The sequence below is a fragment of the Pinus tabuliformis genome, chromosome 1_2 (assembly GCF_031772625.1).
Source record: "Pinus tabuliformis cultivar Carrire ecotype Pingquan chromosome 1_2, CPIR1, whole genome shotgun sequence".
Classification (NCBI taxonomy): Eukaryota; Viridiplantae; Streptophyta; class Pinopsida; order Pinales; family Pinaceae; genus Pinus; species Pinus tabuliformis.
Window position 1 is genome coordinate 710046944 of NC_142298.1, and position 20857 is coordinate 710067800.

Sequence of the window (20857 nt, forward strand, 5' to 3'; positions counted from 1 at the left end):
TATGCTCTGTTTTGGGAAAATATTCACAGTCTATGTTTTATTCAGTTTAGGAAGAATCCATGTTGCTCACATGCTCTTTCTATATCCTCACCTATCTTTGAATCACCTCACCCATCAAACCCTAGAGTGTTGAGCCTTGTGCCTTCCTTGCCCCATCAAACACCCTGCAATTTTGACCTAATTTCCTTGCCCTAACTGTTTGGCTCCTTCTAACCCAACAAAACCCTTGAAAATCAAATAAAAACCCAGTGCTACTATACCTAGCTTAATATCATTTTCTTGATCGAGCCATCTTGGCTGAGATCCTACAGAGAGAGCCCTCTCCTGGCCTAGTATGGCTAGCTACTTGTCTAAGTGTGGTTTATGGTTACCCTGGCATTGCATCCTTCAACCTGAGGTTCAATCCAGGTGATAACATATACCATACTACAAGGATAAATGGTCAAATTAGGTTGGACATAAACCAAAGTGAGCCCAAGGACACAATTATACCTTCTACAATTCCTTTTCATAACACTTTCAATGATTTAATGAATCAACAAATCGTTGATCTTGAAAATAGAAATATGTAGTACTAACAGGCAAGGTTGTTCCAGTTAAAAGGGAAGACATTATAATCAATAGGAAGTCAAATCTCAAACCTTTGATGGAGTTTGATTTGTATGGTAAATTACGATCCACTAGTTTTGTACAATTGTATGATAGTGGACATAGATATTGCTAGATCTCCTAACATAATTGGAAACTAACTTCTAGACATCGTTTTATGATGGTTCTATGTTATAGGGGTGCAAGGGAAGACTCTACACTGATTGATCCCTAGAAAAATCATACCCTTATTTCCTATAGGCCTTGAAAAAGTTCTTGATTTGAAGGTGAAACATTTAAAAGTTTTGGTTTGAAAATTATACTATGGAAGGTAAAGAATTCCATCCATTTTCTTTTGCTTCATTTGGAGAATTGCCAATCTGAGGTACGAACCTTGGTTACTGAATTTTTTTCTTTTAGTATTTTGTCCATTTCGAGATCTTCATTACTTCATTGATAAATATGTTTTCTTCATGAGCCCTTATCATAGAGATAATACCTTATAACAATAGGATTACCAACAACGAAGTGTTATGTCATCAATGATGCCTTACTTGCACTTGATATAACACTGAGACAAAAGTATTGTAGAGCAGCATCTATACTGTGATTATATTCACTGTGAATATATCCACTTCATAGATTTGAACTTCTTCATTGAGATTACTACCACTGTGATCTGAACTTTAGTCTTGCTTCCACCTTAGACTTGTTTCCCCTGTGATTTGAGCTTCTGTCTTGCTGCCACCTTAGACTTGTTTCCACTGTGATCCAAGCTTCTGTCTTGCTGCCACCTTAGATTTGTTGCCACTGCGATCCGAGATTCTATAGGGATCTGATTCCCTTCAACATTTTATCACCCATACTGTCTGAAATACAAAGAGACCTTTCTATGGAGATCTGAAACTATCTTACTATCTTATCCACCGAAAATTTTAGAGGTATGTGAAGTTTGTTATGTGGTAATGAAATGATCCTAGGCTGTTATATATAGTGATTCGTCCATAAACTTAAGCTGACTTAATCATCTGAATGTTTGGGTCTCCTTAATGTGAGTCGATATGAGTTGGTCACATTATTTGGAAGCCGACATGAGGAGAGGACTTTGTGCTTGTCATTGGAAGGCTACATAGACTTCTATTTATTTGATGTATTCTCAATAAGAGCTCTTCATACATGACATTGACTCTTTGAATCTAATGATAAGTCTAAGGCTCTCAATGGGAGTCACTAATATATAATATATCTTTCTCATGAAACGAGCGAACGTCTCCATGAGGTTGCCATCCAAGATTCTCCCAGTAAGCCATCCCTTGATACAGGGAATATCTCTTGCTTTTTTTGAATGTTTTCTCAGTTGCATGCACTCAAGACAACATATTAAGAGGGGAAGAAAAATAAAGATAGTTACTCATGGTCTAGCAAACTCAACCAAGGTTCCATATCACTCATGAGCCATAGCCTCCACATGGAAAAAATTTGGGACTGTATCCCAAATGGGGTTAATGAAAGTCAACAACATAGAAGGCTTTCTTTTTGCTCATTTCCTTCAACAAGCATGTTTTCTATTCTAATGATAATTGGGTGAAAAGTTTTGTTCCTTAGAATGACATGTTTGTGACATCTTCAAAAGTGCCTTCTTTGAAGAAAATTAAGACAGTAGAGATTAATGGAAACATAAATAAAATTATAACATTTTCTAATGACTCTCAAATGTGTTGGATCATGGAGTAGGGTTTAATGGAGATGAAAGACCAAAGAAAATTCAAGTTGTCTCTTAAATGTATTGAAAATGAGTATCATCTTAACTCTTTAGCAAACAATGACAACTTTAAGGGGTTTAATGAGGCAAAGGGATCTTTTGTAGTTCAAAATATTCTATAATGATCAAGAAAATAAGTTTCTATGACAAGATTTTACTACATGTGTGATAGTCTGAGGTTCCTATAGCTCAAGAAATCTATGACAGATTAACCAGGTAGGCAATAATTTTTCAATCCATGAGGAGAATGCTTTCTTATGAAGACAGTTAAAAGGTGGAAAAGGGTCAACTCTTGGAATGTGGAATCAATGTGTGGCTTAGGAAGTGCCAGCATCAGTGTAACTTTTAAATTAGAGTAGTACTAAGGCAACTATACAAGTTGGGTTGTGGAACATGACTGATATGCCACATTATGTAAAAGCTTGATAGGCTCAGCTTGACATCAACAATGTTATTCAAAAGAGATAATTTCCGTGGATAGAATAAAATTTCTTGATTGGATTATATAGGTGGTTGCATGGAACACATTGTGAAGCCTTTGGGAAAATTCTTGGTGTTGGAATCAAATAGAATAAGATAAGATAATTTTATTTGTTTCTTACTAGTCATCAAAAAAGTAGGTCAATGGGACTAAGAGAGAATATCCAATGTAATTAAAAAGTGGGACTATGAAATAAATTCCCAAATCAATGCTACCAAAAAGCAGATAAATATAAAGATTAATTCCCTAGCTAAAAGAAACTTTAAGAGAAGATAGGAGTACAAGAGAAATTATAACAACTAAATCTAGTTGAATGGGTGAAATATAATAGAGAGTATGTCCAGGGACACTGAAGCTAGCTGTTGAGGCCAAATGAATAGAGTGAGAGGCAGGCTCCTCATTGGAGTCATCAATCACTGTAAAATGGTTGATGGACAGGAAAATGATGTCCTCAGGGAAATGATTGCACGGCATTATTGGGAACACAAGAGCAAGGAAGCACAACTCTCATAACATCCAAGGGGTTGGGGAAGAAGAGAAAACTTGGTGCATTTTAGAGTTTGTCTTGGTCAACATATAGAAGCCACTTCTTCCTATCACTTTAATATGAAAAAATGTCAAGACCTGTGACACAATAAGTATACCATGCTACGAGGATAAATTGTGAAAATAGGTTGGATATAGACAAAAGTGAGCCCAAGGACATAGTTATACCTTCTACAATTCCTTTTCACAACGCTTTCAATGATTTAATAAATCAACAAATATTTGATCATGAAAACAAAATTGAATTCTTGGAATGTTAGAAGTTTGGTGCATAGTGGAAAGAAATATGCAGTACTAGCAGGCAAGGTTGTTCAAGATAGAAGGGCAGACATTATAATCTATAGGAAGTCAAATCTCAAACCTTTGATGGAGTTTTATTTGTATGGTAAATGATGGTTCACTAGTTCTGTAAAATTGTACGATAGTGGATATAGATAGTGCTAGATCTTCTAACATAATTAAAAACTAACTTCTAGACATTGTTTATGATGGTTCTATGTTACAGGAGGGTGCAGGGGAAGACTGTATATTGATTGAACCCTAGAAAAATCATACCCTTATTTCCTATACGCCTTGAAAATTTTCTTGATTTGAAGGTGAAACATTTAAACATTTTGGTTTGAAAATCATACTATGGAAGGTAAATAATTCGATCCATTTTCTTTTGCTTCATTTGGAGAATTGCCAATATGAGGTACGAACCTTGGTTACTAAATTTTATGCTTTTATTATTGTGTCCATTCCGAGATCTTCATTACTGCCTTCACAAATCTATTTCCTTCATGAGCCCTTATCACAGAGATAATACCTTATAACAATAGGATTACCAACAATGAAGTGTTATGTCATCAATGATGCCTTACATGCACTTGATATAACACTGAGACAAAAGTATTGTAGAGAAACATCTATACTATGATTATATTTAGTGTGAATATATTCACATCATAGATATGAACTTCTACATTGAGATTACTACCACTATGATCTGAGCTTTAGTCTTGCTACCACCTTAGACTTGTTGCCCCTGTGATCCGAGCTTTTGTCTTTCTTCCACCTTAGACTTGTTGCCACTATGACGCTTCCATCTTGTTGCCACCTTAGACTTGTTGCCACTATGATCTGAGATTCTAGAGGGATCCAATTCCCTTCAACATTTTATCACCCATACTGTCTAAAATACAGAGAGACCTTTCTATGGAGATTTGAAACTGTCTTACTTTCTTATCCACCGAAAATTTCAGACGTATGCGAAGTTTGTTTTGTGGTAATGCAAAGAGCCTAGGCTCCTATATATAGTGATTCGTCCATATACTTAAGCCGACCTGAGCATCCAAATGCGTGGGTTTCCTTAATGTGAGCTGACATGAGTTTGTCACGTTATTTGGAAGTCGAAATGAAGAGAGGACTTTGTGCTTATCATTGGAGGGCTACATAGAATTCTATTTATTTGACATATGCTCAAGAAGATCTCTTCATACATGACATTGACTCTTTGACTCTAATGATAAATCCTAAAGCTCTCAATGGGAGCCACTAATAATTAAAATCTCTTTCTCATGAAATGAGTGAACGTCTCCATGAGGATGCCCTCCAAGATTCTCCCAACAAGCCATCCCTTGATACAGGGAATATCTCTTGCTTTTTCTACCTATTTTCTTAGCTGCATGCACTGAAGACAACATATTAAGAGGGGAAGAAAAATAAAGACAGTTACTCATGGTCTAGCAAACTCAGCCAAGGTTCCATATCACTCATGAGCCATAGCTTCCACATGGAAAAAAGTTGGAACTGTATCTCAAATGGGGTTAATGAAAGTCAACAACACAGAAGGCTTTCTTTTTTCTCATTTCCTTCAACAAGCATGTTTTCCAGTCTAATGATAATTGGGTGAAAAGTTGTTTTCCTTAGAAGACATGTTTGTGACATCTTCAAAAGTATCTTCTTTGAAGAAAATTAAGACAACAGAAGTTAAAATTAATGGAAACATAAATAAAATTATGACATTTGCTAATGACTCTGGGATCCATTGGATCATGGAGTAGGGTTTACTGGAGATGAAAGACAAAAGAAAGTTCAAGTTGTCTGTTGAATGTACTGAAAATGAGTATCCTCTTAACCCTTTAGCAAACAATGACAACTTTAAGGAGTTTAATGAGGCAAAAGCCTCTTTTGTAGTTCATAAATATTCTATAATGATCGAGAAAAGAAGGTTCTATGAGCAATGCTTACTACATGGGTGATTTGTCTGAGGTTCCTATAGCTCAAGAAATCTATGACGAATTAACCAGGTAGGCAATAATTTTTCAATCCATGAGGAGAATGCTTTCTTATGAAGACAGTTAAAAGGTGGAAAAAGGTCAACTCTTGGAATGTGGAATCAATGTGTGGCTTAGGAAGTGCCAGCATCGGTGCAACTTTTAAATCATAGTAGTCCTAAAGTAATTGTACAAGCTGGGTTGTGGAACATGACTGATATGCCACATTATGTAAAAGCTCGATAGGCTCAGCTTGACATCAACAATGCTATTCAAAAGAGATATTCTCTATGGACAGAATAAAATTTCTTGATTGGGTTATATAGGTGGTTGCATGGAATGCATTGTGAAGCCTTTGGGAAAATTCTTTGTGTTGGAATCAAATAGAATAAGATAAGATAATTTTATTTGTTTCTAACTAATCATCACAAAAGTAGGTCAATGGGACTAAGAGAGAATATCCAATGTAATTAAAAAGTGGGACTATGAAAGAAACTCCCAAATCAATGCTACCAAAAAGCAGATAAAGATAAGGATCAATTCCCTAGCTAAAAGAAACTTTAAGAGAAGATAGGAGTACAAGAGAAATGCTAACAACTAAATCTGGGTGAATGGGTGAAATACAATAGAGAGTATGTCCAAGGACGCTGAATCTAGATGTTGAGGCCAAATGAATAGAGTGAGAGGCAGGCTCCTCATTGGAGTCATCAATCACTGTAAAAGGGATGATGTACTGGAAAATGATGTCCTCAGGGAAGTGACTACACAGTACTATTGGGAACACAAGAGTGAGGAAGCACAACTCTCATAACATCCAAGGGGGTGGGGAAGAAGAGAAAACTTGGTGTATTTTAGAGTTTGTCTTGGTCAACATATAGAAGCCACTTCTTCCTATCACTTTAATATGGAAAAATGTCAAGACCTGTGACACAATAAGTATACCATGCTACAAGGATAAATGGTGAAAATAGGTTGGATATAGACAAAAGTGAGCCCAAGGACATAGTTATACCTTCTACAATTCCTTTTCACAATGCTTTCAATGATTTAGTGAATCAACAAATCTTTGATCATGAAAACAAAAATAAATTCTTAGAATGTTAGAAGTTTGGTGCACAATGGAAATAAATATGCAGTACTAGTAGGAAAGGTTGTTCATGATAGAAAGGTAGACATTATAATCTATAGGAAGTCAAAGCTCAAATATTTGATGGAGTTTGTTTCATAAGGTAAATGATGGTCCACTAATTTTGCACAATTGTACTATAATGGATATAGAGAGTGATATATCTTCTATCCTAATTAGAAAATAACTTCTAGACATTATTTTATGATGGCTCTATGTTACAGGAGGGTGTAGGGGAAGACTATACATTGATTGATCCCTGGAAAAAGCATACCCTTATTTCCTATAGGCCTTGAAAAAGTTCTTGGTTTGAAGGTGAAACATTTAAAATTTTTGGTTTGAAAATTATATTATGGAAGGTAAAGAATTCCATCCATTTTCTTTTGCTTCATTTGGAGAATTTCCAATCTAAGATACAAACCTTGATTACTGAATTTTATGCTTTTAGTATTGTGTCCATTCCTCAATGTAAGATTGTAGTTGTGTACATTCCTCTATGTAAGATGTAGTTGTGTCTCTTATGCTTTTCCCAGAGAGGTTAAGATGAAATGAAGGTTTTTCTGACTATTTCTTGCTTCACATCTTCCACTGTCCATTCTGCAGGTTGCCAATCATTGATCCACTGTTTCACTTTGGGATTGAGCCTCTCTATGTCCTTTATTCTTTGGTAATATGTCATAATCAATTCTCTGATTATGTCAACACATGGAACTTTTTAAGTGCTCAACTAAATGGGATTTAATTTTCCCAGCTAGGCTTGCCACAAAGAAAACCTAGGGATGATGGGTAAGAGGGATTTGTTTATGGTATTTCCTGTAATGACTCTAGGGTAGTTCTTATACTAGACAAAAAAAAACTTGATCCCAGTTGGATGGTCTAGAAGACAGAGGGATATTTATCTCAGAGATAATAAAGTTCCATAATGAGATCATTAAAGGGTAGTCATGGAAAAGATGGGTCATGGATACGTCACAATCTTTGCAACAAATCTGCTAGGGTGGAAAGAGTATACAATTTTTGAACTAGTTCTGAACAATTAGCAGCTTCATATGCACTATGAAGCATAAGAAATCTATGTTCTAAGAAAGATCATGTTCCACATGATGGAAACAAATAGAATCCATAAGTAGACCATTTCAAAATAGTAAGGTAAACTTGCTTTACAATGTATTGTCCTTGTGTTTCCCTATGAGGGGTATTTCTCTTTTCTGAAAGCAATTGGAGCTTAATATTTTAGGGCTAGGGTCATTTCCTTCCAGTGCTTTATCAAATGAAGGGGAAGATTTGAAGGCTACTTCCATCCTTTCCAAATTGTTTTATCATATTCACTTCAAATGGAGATATCAACAAGAATCTAAACACCATTATTTTCTGCAAAGGCCTTTGGGCTAAGGGAATATTTCCCATAATGGAGTCCCTCCATATCTTTATTGTTTTCTCATTCATGGGATGGAGTTGATTTACAGATTTAGATATATCCAAAGGGAAGGTCTCTCAAAAGGATCATGTGCCTTTCTGCCTCATTAAAATATATGTTCCAGATTACTTCCTTTCACCCTACTGTTTTTCCAAAAACTAGATATTAATATATGCATGGACGTGCTAATGGTGCAGTGACATCTAATGCATTGAGACATCTCTAATTCTCTATGGCCTTTGGGTAGTCAAGCAAATTTGTGGGAGGAGGTCAAAGTTCTGAAACACTTCTTGGTATTTAATCTTTCTATTTTAGCTTATGGTTTCACTGGAGCATTGTCTGAGGTCACTTTCCCTTATCTGAGGTCTGATGTTTATCTTTGACATGTTTTTATGGAGGTTATTCCAACGTAGATCCTAAGGTTTAAGTCTAGCCTTACAAAGTGACTAAAATGAAATGTCTGAACACAAGTTTTCAAGTTGATCTATGGGTTATGTACACTACCCTTCTGTTGCACGTATGTGACTCTCATTAGGCTGATCTGGAATTTTTATGGTAGTCTTTTATTTTGAATTGGTGGAACCTTCTTCCAAGAAATATTTGTGGCCCTCTTAAGGCTCAAATTTGGGCACACATGGAGACCCATTTTAACACCTAACAGAGTTTATGTGTGCAGACTTAGTAATTTGTTATGAAACTAGCTCACAAAATGATAGAAAAGGTAGATCAATGCCTTAGAAAAAAGCCTCTTCGAGGGGGCAACCTCCTTTACATTACAAAAATGAACAATTCTTGGATGATACAAATGACAAGACCTCCTTTCTATATATAGGAGTCTAAGGGATCATAATATAATCAGAGCTAACATAACAATAATAATGTAAGGGCACAATAATAACAATAGTGGGCTTCTATGGCAACTACATGGGTACAACAATATAATAAGGGGGTTGTCGTAATAATAGTAAGGGGTTACACTAGAAGTATAGGGGCCTAACATGCCCCTCTCCTTCAAAAAGTGTTGTCCCCAATGCTTGAGTAGTTCTTGATGCTTCTGTATAAAATTCTTGTCTTTCCATGTGAAATCTTCAATAGGTAAGTTCTTCCACTTGATGATATGCTTTGAAATTGATCGATTTCATAGCTGTCGACTTCTCGGTTCTGTAAATGTTTTAGGTTCCAATATGATTTTTCCTTCCTTGTCAAGTTCTGGCAATATTGTTGGAACTAGGATATTCGACAACTTTTGAATGAGTTCCCACCCTGCTTCACCATTCTTCCATTCATACCTTTGTTTATCAAATTTGGTTGGATAATTGTACCAACCTCTACCATTTCTGCAACCATATGTTCAATTTCACTCCTTTGGGCATATGGATATCTATAAGGCTTGACGTTTGGAGGAACACATCTTGCAATAAAATGAATGGCATGATCATGATCATGAATATGTGGGAGACCTTTGGGAGTCTTAAATACCTTGGAATGATTGTCCAAGTCTTTTTGGAGATTTGGAGAAATACATGATTTCGATGCGTGAACAGTTAGAGAACATAATTGTGCAATTACACCTCGTTGTTCTTTATTTCGAAGCTTTGTCATTCCATCAGAGTTGATTATCTTTCCTAGTTTCCATGTGATACCCCTTAATTCAACTTCCTTTCCTTCCAAAGAAAATTTCATAAAAAGTTCTTGAAAATTAAAAGTTGTTGTACCCAAGGATTGTAGCCATTGGACTCCTAGTACAACATCAGCACCACCCATTGGAACAAAAAACATTGGGCTATTCATTACATATGCTCCCATGGATAGCTTGATATTATGGCACCTTCCAGAGCAATTTATGGTTCCTCCACTTACAAATGCCACTTGACACTCTGGTGCTGGATCTAGGAAGCAATTCAAGTCCTTGGCTATCTTACAATTAATAAAATTATGGGTAATACCTCAATCAATCAACACTGTTACCTTTTTCTTCTTGATATGTCCTTCTATCTTTATAGTTTGAGGAGTGGTAATTCCAACAAATGCATTACAAGATATGGTCGGATTCATTTCTTCTATCTCTAGGGTTGGTTCCTGGTGAGTATCCTTTTCTTTTGATGTTTCTCGATACTTTTCTTCCTACTCTTCATACTCTATGTAAAATAATTTCTTCTCAGCACACTTATGACCTTTAGTGCATTTGCTATCACAATTGTAACAAAGCCCTTTTTCTCTTTTTTCTTCCAATTGTTGCGGTGTAACCCTTGTAGGTTGTGGAAGGCTAGGAGAAACAACACTTCCATCTTTATAGTTGTGAGGGGTAGACTTCCTTGTTGCCATAATTTTACTTTCCACTATGTAACAAAGCCCTTTTACTCTTTCCAATTGTTGTGGTGTTGCTATAAAGAAGGTGTTGCTCTTTGTATCCTCATAATGTGCTATCATTTTCTCTGTGAAAATTGACCACGTAACAAGTTGTTTACGAGGACAAAGCCCTTTATACCATAAAAATTGATCCGGTTCTAAATATGAAAATGCAATACATACCTTTTGTAATAGTGGTACACCATGTAGATCAAAATATTGCTCCATCTGAAGTATCCAATTTACCAGATCCTTGCCATCAAACTTCCTCATATTGCCTTTTCTTGATTTTAGGAGCTTGATCTTGAAATGACTATAACTCTGTAATTTTGGTTCTTCCAGTTTTGAAATAGTGACCTGCAGTATCCCTCTGTGTCCTCTCTCCAATGCCACTAGTCTGATCAAATTTAGATTCTCCAAGAAAGAGTTATGAACAATCTCCCAAGATGACCTGATTATATACCTTTTCAAAAGATCAAAGTTGTATGAAGTGCCACGTGTCACTGTGTTAACCTTAGGATTTGAAAATATACATAGGAAACTACAATCTGTTCTCTTTCTGTAACTTCTTACGAAATTTCAATCTGATGCTCAAAACAAACATTATGACGATTTTCCCCAAGTCACCTATTTGGAATGTAATTTAGGAGTCTGCAAAAAGACCAACTTCCTCAAATCATATCTCCGCAAATATAGCGTGAAAAGCTCTGAAATTCAGAGCCAAGGTTCAAAGATATTTTTCCTCAAATGTGTTTTCTTTTTAGCTTTTGAAACGTCGCAAAAAAAAAAGTTATAGCGAAAATACCACGATGACCTATTTGGAGCAGTGAAAACCCTAGAATCCAAAGTTCTTATTCCAAATGTTATGAAACCAGCTCACAAAATGATAGAAAAGATATATCAGCACCTTAGAAATAAGCCTCTATGAGGGGGCAACCTCCTTTACATTACACAAATGAACAATTCTTGGATGATACAAATGACAAGACCTCCTTTCTATATATAGGAGCCTAAGGGGTCATAATATAATCAGAGCCGACATAACAATAATAATGTAAGGGAACAATAATAACAATAGTGGGCTTCTGTGGGGACTACATGGGTACAACAATATAATAAGCGGGTTGTACTAATAATAATAAGGGGTTACACTAGTAGTATAGGGGCCTAACATAATTGTTCTAAGGAATTTTTGACAAAGGGCTAAATTATGTTTTTGGGAAGACATGTTCCTCTGAAGTCAATCCTATTCAATTTTAGGTTTCTCCCTGTAATTGTCATGAAATTTCATGTGAAATTGTTGCAGCATTGAGTATGGTATATTTGCATCCTTTTCTAGATGATTTGAAGCCTATATTTGTGTAGAAGGATGAACTTAATTATAGCACATAATTTCTCTCCCTTGATTACATATTCAACACTCTTAAGGTTCATACAGTGGTACATTGCAGAGCTCCTAGGGTTAGTATTTGACTGGTATTGATATATTAAGTAGCAACTCCATAAAACAATTTTGCAGACCTTTCTCTTGCATCATTTCTGTGATCATTGGTTTTGTTCAGAGATTTGTCTTGCAATAGAGGACATAAATAGTATTTTTAGAGATTCAAGGAGCATATCTACAGATCAGTCCTATGGCATCTTTGTGAACCCTACTACAAAGTCTAGATGTGGCAAGAGGTGGTAATCCTTGCTGGAGAATATACTTGTTGTATTGAACTTGAAGACAAAATAAAATTTGCTCATGAGGGCTCAAATTGAAGCATTAAAAGTTGATCCTTGATAGTAAAGGTTTCATTGGGTCAACTTGAAGATCCATATCTTCACCAACAAATCTTGCCAAGATATAAGACAAAGTTGTTGTGTAGCAATATTTATCAATAAATCTAAGGTATGATGATACAGTTGAATTTGAGCTATTATTGAAACTTGGACTAGTTTGAAGGATTGGACATCATATGTACATTGTGATTGATTGAGGTACATTGAAGTGTATAGCACACTATGTTTAGAGATCAAAAATCTAAGTCCACTTGCATAGCTAGGCCATCATTATTTTTGTCCAAAACTTGTGTTGATCAAGTTGGCTGCTAGGGTTTAACAGTACTTGTGTTATGGTGATAAGGTTTAGGCCACAGACTTGTGCATAACTATTCATGAAAATGATTGATGAATTGCGAGTATGGCCATAATCTAGTAAGACAAGGTGCTCAAGATGTACGCTTTAAAGATTGTAACTCATGTGGATGCCTCCATATCTAAGATAAGTCAGTGTAGTAGAAAATATTTTGTTCTGATTACAGAGATGAATGGTAGAGAACAATGGTATACTTTGTTTGATGACAGAGCTTGTATTTGCAAGCTTGTTGGTGTTTGATGAGTGAATTCCATGATGATTTATGTATGCCATTATGGAAAAAATCTGTTGCTTATTGATAATTTGATACACTATTAGTGTTGTCATTTAGTTTCTTCATTATCCAGTGGATCCATTTTATTTGATGGCTTCTTATCTCAGACATAGTTAAAGGAATTTGTTTTTCTATGGAATCCTATGGAGTTTCTGAAGAACACAATTACTTACCTAATCTAATTAGAGGTAAGATGGAAGACTGTTATTGTCAAACATTTATTTTCTTGTTAGTTCCATAGAATTTAATTTTATTTCCACTCCCTTCATGTGCCACAATTGGTGAATTTATGAACTGTGACTCAGGGATTTTCATTGTGCCATGATAGATTTTTAATTGAAAACTCACTTTGATGGAGTTTGTGTAGAGCAGAAATTTATCTCAAGTATCATTTGGAAGTATTCTAGTCTCTAGAATCTAAACATAATGAGGTTGCATGATATGAATATTTAATGCCAATTCAAATCACATCATTGTGCTCTCATAGTCCTTCAAATATATAATTTATATCCTCTACTTTACCTATCACTACCCTTAAAATCTCTAATTTATCTACCCTATAAGTTGGCCTTGGGTTTGAGGCAATTCAAATTCAAAGCTCTGAACTCAAACTTGCCTCCTAGGTTATTGAATCCTGGCTGGCTCATCAAGCACCCATTTAGGCAATATTGAAGTTACCTTCTGGATAAGTTGCTACAGGCTCAATTGATACCACTATGAAGCTTTAGATAGGTTCAAAATGTCTTCATACTTTTATAGGACACATAGGTAAATCTGAGATCAAATACATATTAATTTTATGAGGTGCTTTAAGCACGAAGGAGATGTGCAATGTCAATCCAAACCATTAATCTGACCTGTTTTATTTCACTGCCTATGGTGAGTGAAGTGAATTTATCATATTATGATAAAAGCTAGCCAACCCTTCTCCGGGCTACTATTTTATCAGAGATCCTCAACATTATGAGAAAAATTGTAAAGCAAAGGAGTCTAAGTAAATATGTAGAGAATCTTGGACTTCATATGATGTCTTGTAACTTTTATGTAACATATTTGTCTGTTTACCATGAAACCATATCTTTTGACATTACAAGTAAAATCAAAATACCATGTTACTTCTTCACACACCATCTCTAGAATTATCATGTGAGTTGTAGGTGTCTTTATACTCTCTTTCTTCATGCATACTTTCTTAAACTGTGTTGTTTCTTTCCTTTCTCATAAAATTTGAAGAATCTCTACTTATTTTGAAAAGTAAGAATTCATTCAAGAGTTTCTGAAAATTGGAAGGGTGTTATTTGAAGGGTAGATAAATAGGACATCATTGTGCACTATTCAAATCTCTAATTTCACAAGGCATCTAAATGCCATATTTTTCTCCAGATCGAGGCTTTCTGGGGAAGTGAAGAGCGAGAAAGTTTTTGGGCATAGCTATGCTTAACTGAATACTCAACTAAACCCCACCCTCTACAGTCTAATTCCTCGAGGTTCTTTAGGGCACAACCATGCAATTTTTGTTCCATTGAGGCCACCAAATGGAACAAGTGTGAAGGTGGAGCCCCAATGTCCCATCCTCTCAATAATCTAAATCTCTGTCCCATGAAAAAATGTCAAAGAGGGAATTTTCTCCTTGTTGTCCAATCATATCTTTAAATGAGTGAGATCCCGAGAGTCAAGCAATTGATGATCCATGATGCTATTCTTCCAAATATTGATATTTTTACCATTTTCTAGAATCTAGGTAAACTGATCCATTATTATTGGAATGGTAGATTTCATAAGTCTCCAAATGGATGGCCATCATCTCACTTGGAGAATATCATCTGGAGACTAATTTCTTTCCCATATGAAATATTTTTTGTGCAACTAAAAAACCTTTTTCCACCATTCATACTTCCCTGACACTAACCTTCATAAGAGTTTAGCACCCATTGTTAGATTCCTTGATTCCAAGCCCACCATGAGATTTGGGTTCCTAGACAATAGACCAGTTAACCAAGTGAAATATTTGGAATTGTATTTCCCTCTTTACTAGAGAAATCATCTTAATTCTTGAGCTAGTGTTTGGTTAACAATCGCCTGAGCAAGCATTAGAGAAAACTGATAGATGGGAAACATCTAAATTGGAATTGTTGCCAGGGAGAGTTTTTCTCCTTGGGAAGATAAAAATGTTTATGGAACAGTCTTGAGGGAAAGGAGAGCATTCTCATGCCATTCTTATTTCTTGTTATGTGTATAATTTTAATATATTTTGGGAAACACAGCTAAATATTGCCTAGAAACTAGACCAAGGAATAAACCTTTGTCTGTTGAATGCAATGTCGTACTGCTTGTGGTGAGAAAAAGCAATAGAATTAAGGCAAGGAATTCTCATATGGTAACTCCAAAATTACTGGAATAAGGACCCATTAAAAATGGCTTGTGAGTTGTCGTCCCTTCCTAACCAAGAAGAGTGCATGGGGGCTTTGATGTGAGGAGACAACAACTCAATTTCATTTTCTCAAGAATGAGACATATGAGTTTGATTTAATACAAATGATGCATGAACTAGAGGGCCAAATTCTCTTTCTGAGGAGGAGATTCAAGGATCTGAACAATATCATCTTACTGTGCAATCCTTCTATTTTTGTGAGAATGATGGTGTTCTTGAATAAGATGAAGTTGTAGCATCTTCCTCTCCTTTAGAAGTTCAGGAAATTGACTTGGGACAAATAATGAATGAAATGAAGGGTCAACAACTTTTTCTCATGAAATACAATCAATAATTTTAAAGAAAATAAAATGTTTCCCAAACATGTTCTCATAAAGGTGGTGTTGCTTTAGAAGATACTTTTGCAGATCCAAATAGTTACATGCCTGATGAGTACTTTAGGACCATGAAACTACTAGCCTTGCTGAGAATGAGGATGAATATACCCAAGAGTCGAAACCTCCCACCCTTAAATGTTAATATTCTAAAATCCTTTTACCAAAATGAGCATTATGATGGAGACATGATTGGGCACAAAGACCAAGTTGTAAGACCTCCTGCAACACCACATATACCATATAAGGTTGATGTCAATTGCAAGAACCTTACTCTTTCATGCTATTTATTTAAGACAGAGAAGTCAATAGAGAAACATGTTGAATGTGTCAATGAGGGCCATATTCACGAGGTCTTTGATGGTTGTCTAAATGGTAATAAGAAGGAGAATGAAAAGAGAGATCTCTTCAAGCCAAATGGGGATTGGAAGAATCAAATGTATTATTTTAGTGCAAAGGAGGTATATATTTACAATTTGCATTTTCAAATTCCCTTAGAGTTAGCATTAAGCTAGCAGGTGGCATCCCTTCTTGTGACATGATTGAGGACTCGTCTTAAGCACAACTAAATGAAGTCAGTGAATATTAGGAGATGAAGAAACATCACATTTCATTGACCTAATATGCCTTCAGAATCAACCCTCATTGTTTATATGATTATATATGATCATGTTTTTAATGTGGATGATGATCAAAACTAAAATAATGATAGCCAAGAATCAACCCTAGGATGTAAATAAGAAGAAGAGAGAGTGGCCATTATCAAACACAGTTAGCCAACCTGTGTATGATTTTTATGCTAAGGGTATGGTTGTTAATAAGCTCAGAAGTCTCTATCGGGTTGAAGATTATGGTCAAGCTTATTTCTCAAATGTTGGAAAACAATGTTGAATTATGAGCAAATCATGTTGTTCATGATGCAACAGTTGACTTAGAATTGTTTTGGCAATCTCCTAGAAGTTGTAACTTGTGACTAAGGTTATCATTGACATTTCCCCAACTTTGGAAAAGGGCAGTTCTAATTTTCATCTTGATATATTTTTTTATGACACTGATACAAAGTAATGTAAAAGGGTGCAACTCAAATTTCAGTTTGATTCATTGTTGATACTTGGTGGCAATCTTCAAAATGAATGAAGAGGTTGTTATCTTCACAATCCCATACCAACATCAGATTCAGTGATTGGTTTCCATGAGGTTCTGGGTCAAGGAAACATCCACTCCATGAATGAGATACTTGAGGAGGCTTCTCCTATTCTGGGACAATAAAATACCTATGATGCATTTACTTGCAGGAATAAAGGGAAAGGAAAACATGTTTTCATACAAGAATGACAAAGGAATCTTAGGGAAAGGTATCTTCACTTTTTATTTATGTTCTTCACCCACACCACTCTCGTGTTTTCATTGATCATGTTTGGTCATTTTTAGAGTCATTTAAGTTAAGGCCTTAAGTATTTTTGGACCTTTTGGGGTAGTTTTTATAAGTGGCATGTATGGATTGCTCATTCATTCTACACTTTATCCCTTCATGTGCATGTTTCCCTAGAAATCAAATGCATGATTCAGTCCCATACATTAAAAAATTTGTTGGCTCAACTCCATTGGTGATCTCATGTTTCCTATTTGATCAACATTTATCTCAGTTAGGGTAGGTAGGTAGGTTTTCCCTTTGTATTCATAGGGCACTTTCTAGCTTGCATTTTTCTTATATATTTGAAATTTAGTGTCATTCCAATCAGGGCATGAGTTGTTGCAACTTTCAAGGTGAGAAGGAAGAAAGATGAATTTTTGTGATGGATGACTCTGCTTATTGCTTCCAATTTCAGAAATTCATACATAATCTCCACTATTATGAATTTGAGTATTTTTCAACACAATATCCTTTGTATGGGAGCATTAATCCACAGGAGTAAGTGGATCCTCTAGCACCATTATTGGATAATTATTTGGTGGTTCCTTTTCCTGGTCACTTTTGGTGGTATTTTACTTTTGGTACCTCTAAGAAAGATGATGATTACTAGCCATGAACTCAGTTTTCACAACATATTAATGTTGGTTATGAATGGCATTGCCAGATTTTTTGAATTTAGCAGACTGTACTAGTTTCAAGTACTGATTATTAACAATAAGCTAACTTATCCAAGTGGTACTGCAACAAATGTGCTCATCAATGGTTTCCACACACCTCAAGGAGACAAATTAGCAAGGTAAGGTTTATATAAGTTTTATCGTTGCTTCTCTAATGGGGGATCTGGTATAGATTCATATAGAAAGGTTTTGGTCCTGATTTTTTAAAATCCCTCTTAGTGCTTAATAGATTCAGATATTTGGAGTTAAGATGGATTCTTATTTTTTCTAATTGTTCATTGTGATTAATAAAATTCAAATTTAACATGAATCCAAGCAGAGTGATTAGAAGTAGCATGTGTTTATGAGATTCGAATCAAGTTCAATCCCTTTGTCTAATAAAAGTGTTTAAGTCACGAGATTAATCATATGATATTTTTTATGCCATTGTTGATCTATATGTAGGAAACAAATCAAATGCTTTGCTAAATACTTCACATTCAATTTCCTTGGCGGATTTTTTCTAGTGATTCTTCACTGGTGGTGATAATTGTAGCTTCGTAAATTTCCTTGCCTTTGGTCTAAAAGCTTGGAAAGAGAGGTAAATTTTCTAATTACAAATCTAATCGAAATGTTTTCGAAATTGGGTTTTATGCAATATTTGATATATGTTACCCATTGCAGTTTTTACTTCGATTTGAGCATAGCATACGTGGGAGCAGGTATGATTTGCCCAAATATTGTCAATATATCACTACTTATTGGAGCGTCGACTTCGTGGGGTCTCATGTGGCCTTAACAAATTGTCTGCAACACAAGATTGGGTGTAGAAAAATGTGGCTCCTTTCGTTCCAGGTACAAATATAATCGCCATATCTGTGTGAAATGAGATTCTTTCATGGGTAACAAAGTGCTAATATCCTCTGCAACCTTTGATATAAGATTTTCTTTTACAACATAACTCTAAAAATGTACTATCAGACCTTGAAACCAGAAAGGAAAATTTGAAAAAAGAGACACCAGGTATAATTATCAAAATTTTTTAAAAAGATACACCACGTATAATTATTATCTGTCCTGAAACCTCGAAAATTATGTATGGAACTCATATTTAAAAATCCACTTGAGGCATTCCAGATATTATAGTAGAACCCAAACTGAGGCAACATCCTAATGTGCTCTTCCTATGTTTGACACTTCCTACCCAATCAAAATCTATGTATCCTTGCAGCTATACTTCACCATTTGACACATATCTCAATTAATAACTGACTGCACAAGGCAAATATCGCAACACATGCTTTATCACAATCCAATGTACATGCCTAGGTTCCACCATGAACTAGCTCAGAGTGTTCACTACAAAGAAAATATCTAGTATGGTATTAACCAAATACATCAAGGATCTAATCAATTACCAATACATATAGGGATCCACCAAATCTAAGTTAGAGCCTCTCAGCTTCTTCAAATTCACCATGGGAGTGGCCATGGACTTACAGTCCATCATCCCAAATCTCTGAAGGATCATAATAATATACTTCCCTTGACCAAGGAAGATCTCACCTGGCTTCTTCCACACTTCTAACAATATAACAATAGGAGTGGCATGTTTGTTTCATTATGTTATGATCAGGCCCAAGGGCGAGCTTTGTAGCAGTAGCATGTTTTTTTTTTTTATCAATGATGGTTTGAGTCTTCGGACATTGTGTTTGGTGATCAAGCTCGAGGGCAAGATCTATAGCAGTGGCATGATTTTTATGTGATGATTCGAGTCTTCGGACATTGTGCTTGGTGATCATGCCCAAGGGAGATATATGTAGCAGTGGCATGTTTGTTTCATTGTGTTATGATTGGTGATGGTTAGTCTTTGTACATTGTTTTTGGTGATCAGGCCTGTGGGCAAGCTCTGTAGCAATGGCATGTTTGTTTCATTATGTTATGATCAATGATGCTTCATGTCTTTAGACATTGTGTTTGGTGATCAGGCCTGAGGGGGAGCTATGTAGAAGTGGCATGTTTGTTTCTTAGACATATATACTCCGAAGGGTTGAAACCCATTCTTGTTTTAGGTATGCAATATTGATTATGTAAGTACATATTCCTCACAGATCATGACTCAGTGCTTTGGTTGGGTAGTTATATGGTATGATTTTTTCAATGATAGTTGTTGGTTTGAGTCTAGTCATACTCAATCAAATTTTTTTTGTATAAGGGTTATTGGCACACCTTATATGTCCATTTTTTCAAATAGTTATACTTTTTGTAGCACCCGTAAAGTGTTGTTTGGTAGAATGCACCTTGAAACCGTCATTATGTAGAATGATTAATTTTTGTATAAACTTTATATAGTTCTATATGGTTTTTGGAGGTTTATGCATGTGGACATGGAGTAGACTGCAATTCCATTCAAGTAGGTGGTCTATGATTTACTCCAAATATTGTTGTGGCACATGCTACACATGTAATGAATTCTTATTACCAACTAACTGGTCACCACAACTATGATTGTAATTTTGCTCAAATAAAGGTTCTTACATAAGAGGATCCAAGTATCTATTCATATTTTCTCTATACTTTTCACTTTAAATAATAGATTTGAATCTTTGTTACTCAATCCTCCACCTTAACTAGTGTCAAAGAGCCAGGAATCTCCTTTTAAAATGAAACAAATGAGTTTTTATAATTATAAGGTTCCTTATTTGAGTTCCTCTCAAGACACTCACTATCCAGATACCCAATAAAGAAATTGCTAAGAAAGATATAGATACTATTCACATTTGCATGACCACTTACTAACACTTTCTTATCACAACCCAGTTTGTTTCTTACTTTAGGGCCTAGTAACAAATCTTTGGATATCATTGATTTGTTTGTGATTATCTGGTTTAGTGTCAATTATTAGGCCTTCCAGGATTTTATTTTACTGACTTCATTTACATTCCATCCTTAGATATCAATTTTTCCATCACCAATCCCCCAAAACTATCAAAAGGTCATCTTGATCTTTCGAATACAATATAAGGGTATATTTTAACTCCATT